We start from the raw sequence: 6,433 nt of genomic DNA on the forward strand, positions 1-6,433 counted from the left end.
GATCTTGGGAAGACACACAGGATGCATGGTGGCCTTCAGCGATGCCGCCGCTGGAGATCCTCATATTTTTACCTCGACTTTCTGCAAATAGCAGCCCAGAGACTCTGCTGATGAGATTGTCTTACTTTCTGACATTACAGTCCCGTCACTCATTAGTGGAATATAAAACGTGTCGCAAGACTGAACTCCAACATTCTTTTAAATATGGTTCTGTGTTTAAAAGGGTCAACGACTCTGTGGGTGACACTGTTGTATTACATGGACTCTGGGGCATTGAGTCCCACCTGCACTGCGTGGGGGGGGGGGGGTATGTTCTCCCCATGGGGCTATTCTGCTTTCCTTCTGCGGACCAAAGACACGCTGGCTAATCTGTGTTTTTAAATGGCTCAAAGACTATGAGTATGTGAGTATGTGTGTGGCATTGGACTGGCATCCCATCCAGGCTGTACCCCAGCCCTGTGCCCTGCGATAGACTGGCATCCCGTCCAGGCTGTACCCCAGCCCTGTGCCCTGTGCTGCCTCCCACAGTCCTGACCAACACAAGCAGTTAGATGGAAGGACTTGTGCATTCTTAACTTAAAAACAAGAGTCATGAAGCTTCTCCATTCTATAACGCTAAGAAAGCTCTTGTGTTGCCCAGAGTTGATGCTGAAATGGGGCAGGTTGGTGATGAAGCTGACATATGGAGGTCATTCGGAGGCCCGTATAAAATGAGCACGAGTGCAGAGATCTCTGACGTGCTCACAAGCCATGAGCGTTATGCATTATCTGAACGGCTCCCTCAAAGCGACCATGAGTCAATTTCCATGGTGTATGTTGCATGGCATGTGCTGAATACTGATTCGGTGCAGGGGTGGCATGGTGGTGCAGTGGTTAGCACTGTTGCTGCACACTGCTGGGATCTGGGTTCGAGTTTTTGCCTGGGTTCCATGTGTGTGGAGTTTGCATGTTCTCCCCGTATCATCGTCGGATTTCCTTCAGGTACTCTGGTTTTTCCCCACATTCAAAAAACATGCTGAGACTAATTGAAGTTGACAAATTGCCCATAGGTATGAGTGACTGGTGTGTGAGTGACTGGTGTGTGTGACTGGTGTGAGTGACTGGTGTGTGAGTGTGCCCTGCGATGGGTTTCTGCTCCATCCTGGGTTGTTCCCTACCTTGCTCCCGTAACCTCTGGGATAGGCTCCGGATCCCAGACCGTGACCTGTGATGACCCCGTGAATATGGATGGATGGATAATTCAACACATGTCTAAAAGTAGTTGAGGAGCAGGTTGATATGACCATGGCTTTATCACCTGTTCCTCCTGTAGCTGTCCCAATGACAGATGCATGGTGAAGTATCTCAACAGAAACAAATACATTTGGTCTTCAGTCTGTTTCTTAAATGTTAACTATTCAGCTGATGTGCAAAGACGGCTTTGTTCTCCATGTCTGTCCTCTGATAGGATCTCACTGGCCTTTATTGCTCCTGAATCCAGTGTGAACTGGAATGCAGTGTAAATGGGGCTGGACAGGCTCTCATAAGCTGCTCTCCACTGCTCCCGTTGTGTTGGCCAGCGATTTCAAATTTTCAAGCTTTCGATAGCCTGAAGCGATGCTCCTCATTTACTGAATGGCCACTTCAGAGGGAAGCTCAGTGCATTTTGCAGCTCATCAGCTCGACAATGATTTCTGAGTCGACAGCGTACTTTTTATTTTTCCGCTTGACATCCAGACTGTGAAAGATGTTGTATGACAGCAGGAGGGACACAGGCTTTGTTTAAACCCTAAGATTACCTGGGTATTAAATAGCTGGGTCCACGGACAGTCAGGGGCCGACTAACTACATTGGGGGCCCTAGGCTAACATGGGTTGGGGGCCCCCTAAGGGGGGCATTTAGAACTTGCATTTCTTTTTCTTGAGCTGAAAGAGAAAGTGGAGGGAATTAAAAATGATGGAACATCAATAATGTGCTAACCAAAGCGAGGGGGGGCAGCGGTAATATTCGCCGATGGGGGGAGGGGGGATAACACTGGCGGATTGATTGGCCAAATTTATGAACTTTTTCTGATATTATTCTTACATTTTTGCACATGCTTGTTCAGTTGAGTTCTAACGGGGCAGCGTCAAAGACATGGGAGAGGTAACGGCAGCGTTCTCCTTCTGTCGGGCCAGTTTGCGCCAGTTCACTCGGCAATGAAACAACTCATAGAGTTTGTTTTAAAAGAAACTTTAAGCAGAAAGTTAGTAGCGCGAAATGTCAAAGTAGGAATTTTATCCTGAAAACTATAATCGAAAATGCAAAATAACAAACATGTCCTATCATTGAAATGATTGTATTATGTTATATTCTTAAACGTAACTTCTGGAAATTCTGTCTTCATGGGGCCCATAATTTATTTTATTTTTTTTTGGGGGGGGGGGAGGGTGTTGAGGTGATGTTTCCCTCCTAGTCTCTGTTGATCTGACTGTACATGATTATAAATTTCATCTTCTCATTTATTGTTATAGCGGACATAAATGTTATGGAATCTTTCCATTTCGTAGCATAGATTTTATAGAGTTTATAGCACAGATATTCACGAGAATTGGACTGGACTGGATCCTATTTCTCACGGCTTATGAAAAGTATCCCCACAAACTTGACAATATGCTTTCTTCTTTATTTACTAATTGGAAAAACAAGAGCCCCAAAAAATAAATGCATATATATACATCGTTTGGTCCCTCAAGACTTTAAAGTCTGGGTCAGCAAAGGCGAAATCTGAAAGTGCTCGATTTTTCATATATATATTTCAGAAACAGGCAAAACACATCACAAGCAGGAGTACAGAAATATTTTTTTCTTTGAAATATATTTCACAAAACCTCATCCATCTGCTCGCATGGCATGAATAAATAAATACATAATGGTACAGAATCCGTAAAGTAAAAAGAAAAAAATAACCCTAGAGTACTAATGCTATTTGAATGGTTTATTTTAAATATACAAAAAGAAAACTGCATCAACAATTATGCTGTTGATTCAGTACAGGGGAAACACTTCTTCACTAAAACATGCAAAAGTAGGCAGGTTATGTATCACTGTCTCAGCCAGCATCGTAATCTCTAACAGCCCAAGAATCAGCTTAAGTATAAACAAATCTAACGGGGACGCGTATCTAAAATGGGCTGATACTCATGAATGGGATACTCAAGAATACTCATGAATACCCAAAGTAGTTATGATACAAAAGAAATCTTGAATCAGTGTCTTGACACATAAGAAGGCAGAGTAATAGAGCATCTCCAATCATTCTTTATACTAAACTAATTTGATCTACATAAAAATATATATATTAATATATATGACTGTCTATATATTTTTATGCATTTAAATTGTTGTTTATATACTTCTAAAACAATATGTCAAATCATATCCCAATAACGTTGCTCAGTCAACCAAAATTCATGTTCCCTTGACGTCGACATCGCGGGATGTGGTCCTTGCGTGTTTTGGGAGGTCAGAACTGTCGCAGCGTCTCCAGTTAAATCACAAGCCATAAGCAAGTCATACAAATGAAACTGGCGTAAAGATGACATCATAAACTGGGTTTCTGCAGGTTTTTTAGACACTCTGGCTGAGTTCCCAGTTGATTGTGGCTACAGCAAAATGAGATTTGGGCAGTGAGTGGTCTACAGCTGACGCAGCTGGTTGTCCCACATCGTTGGGGCGTCAGGGCTGCACTGTAACTCATACAACGCGGCGACTGAGGGGCCTGGCCCCCCCCGGGGGTACGTCGCAAAACGAGAGACCTTATCGCGAAAGACAGATTTTTAACGCCGGCTTCCATTCCACACGCAAGATCCGGGGTCATTGAGGACTTATGCTGAGTGTAAAAGCTTACTCTGGCAGTGTAAGTAAGGCAGAGCTCATTGTGAAAATGGGATTTGACTACAGCTAATAACTTTTGGTTTTCTTACAAGTTTGTCCGTTGTACAAATGTACGATATTTACCTCTAGCTCCAACAAAAAGTGAAAAGCACATTGGAAAACATAGCCTGATACTCACAAATGAGGCAAAGGGAATGAAGAAACATTAAAAATGTTATTAAAGAATGAAACATGAAATAATTGCCTCCAGTTACTGAGGAAGCAGCCGTGGACAGTTCTCAGCTCTTTTCATTACTATTTTTTCCAGATTCGTTTTTCTTGTTAATTTTGTTAGAATGTATGAAAAGGGATGTAGCAATTCGAGCTTCCTAGATTTCAAAGTAGTATTATGAAAGCTTACTATTGAACTACTCAGATACAGCAAGACAGCATATAAAAATAAATAAGGAAGAAAATGCGATTCTGTGCACTGATGTGAGATGATCCTTCTTCTGGTAGAAACGCGTTGTGTTTCCAGTCATGATTCCCTGAATAAAACCAAAATCCCAGCCTAGCCAGCTATTTCACGGCAAAGACTCTTGAAGGTCCTCGGTCACTTGGTGATGTGAAGCGTCCCATTTTTCCTACAGCAGTGGAGCAAGTAATCTCATCTGAAAGCTGCACACTTCACTTTGGGATATGCTGACTGACGGTGAAACCCCCCCCCCCCCCCCCCCGAGAATGTGGATTACAGGACGCACACATCCCCGATTGCTGCTCAGGCAGTACTCATAAAACCTTGGGTTAAACGGGAATATATTACACCTCACTTATGACTCATTCTAACCAACGTCATAATACAAATTAACATTCTCTGCCTCCTAAAAATATCAGCCTCACCCAGTATGAGGAAAGTACTCGTTTTCATCAACTGCAATGCAGAGTAAACTGTCCTTCAATACGATTTGGGTATACTCTCAGGAATAAGTGCACCTTTTAATCGGGCCAGCAGGGGGAGTGGTGGCTAACTATGAAATACCCAGCCCTATAAATGAGTGAAACCGCAAGGTCATTTTGGATAAAAGTGAAACAAGAATATGTGCAAATTTTAATGCGCGCAGTAATGCACCCACAAATACGCAGTGCCATGCATGATTCTCATGTTTGTTCAGGGATAGGAAGGAGCTGTATGTGAGTTATTTACATGAAGCCACTGCTGTGTTAAAGCCTCTTGGAAAAATGTGAAAGACTAAGAAATGTAAAAACTCTTAATGATAAATATTGATTTTCTTCTTTTCCAGTTAGCCTATAGCTGCTCAATGTTGTGCCTGAAAGTAACTAACTAGCTGACCAAAATAGTGGCCTACAAACTGTCTTCTGTCCAGTTAATCCAGCTACTGAGGTGGGTAAACTAGGTTAGTTGTCCATTTATTAGTTAATGATATACGTTAATGAAAACTATGCTTTGTAAAATGATGCAGTCAACAAGAACAACTGCAATAGCAAACAGCTACTAGTTCTGAAGTTACAGCATGACTGACTTTTAGACCATTCATATCTGAGTGTTACAGTGAGACATAATTTCAACTTTTTAGTCTTTATTCAATGTCAGTCTGGCTTATAATGTAAGTGGTGCATTAAATGTAATCACATTCATGAGGTATATAAACCTCGCCTTGAAGATGGACTAATTATACATTTATATTGCAGTTAAGAGCTGTCCTCTTCAGCACAGCAGACACAAACAAAAACACTCATCTTATAAAAAAAATTCCTAATAAAATACTCCCAGTGAAAACCAAGTAAACGACGTCGAAAACACCATGTCCTGGATCTATCTTTACTACATTACTCATCCTAATGAGCCTGACTGCTTTTATAAACTCGAGATCACTACTATCTATTTACCTAAGTGCTATAAACCTCAAAGACAGTAGCCATAGTAACACATAAGTTCAGGTGTACCTGTTTAAAAGTACAAAACCTATGAGAAAAAAACATAAAAGTACCTGTGAAGATCTTTTTGGAAGCAAGTTACACCATAATAAAAGATGTAATGAGTGACCCTCAGTGTTTTTTCAGCAACACACACAGTCACCATCCACCATGATAAGATGTGGCCTCAATAAGCAAACTTATTAAATCTGCCATTATCTGATAGACATGTGGCCTTCAAATCTATGCTATGCAAATATCCGTTAAATGGAGAATGTTATCAGTACAGGAGCTCTACAGTTGACCAACTCGAAGCGTCATAAATCATTATTTCCCATGCCTGAAAAGCAAATACCCTTTATGGCTTACTATTAAGCAGATGATCAGTAATTGCGGCATGTACTCAGAGTCAACATGCAAAGTAACAGGCGTGCCGTCTGTGATAGCCACCACGAGATGCCGCTTCCCGACATTAAGGCGAATACGGCCGCTAAAAATAGCATGTGTTTGGTTAGCTCTGCGATATCCTCTGTTTGACGATCAAATGCATTCAATTGCTGAAGTCGGCCTGTTGTCTCACACTGCACTTCGTGCGGTCGGAGAGGCGGGGGCAACTTTTACTGAGTGAACGTCAGTCAAATTATATAACAAATGCTATTAAAAA

The sequence above is a fragment of the Paramormyrops kingsleyae genome, chromosome 15 (genome assembly GCF_048594095.1).
Source record: "Paramormyrops kingsleyae isolate MSU_618 chromosome 15, PKINGS_0.4, whole genome shotgun sequence".
NCBI lineage: Eukaryota > Metazoa > Chordata > Actinopteri > Osteoglossiformes > Mormyridae > Paramormyrops > Paramormyrops kingsleyae.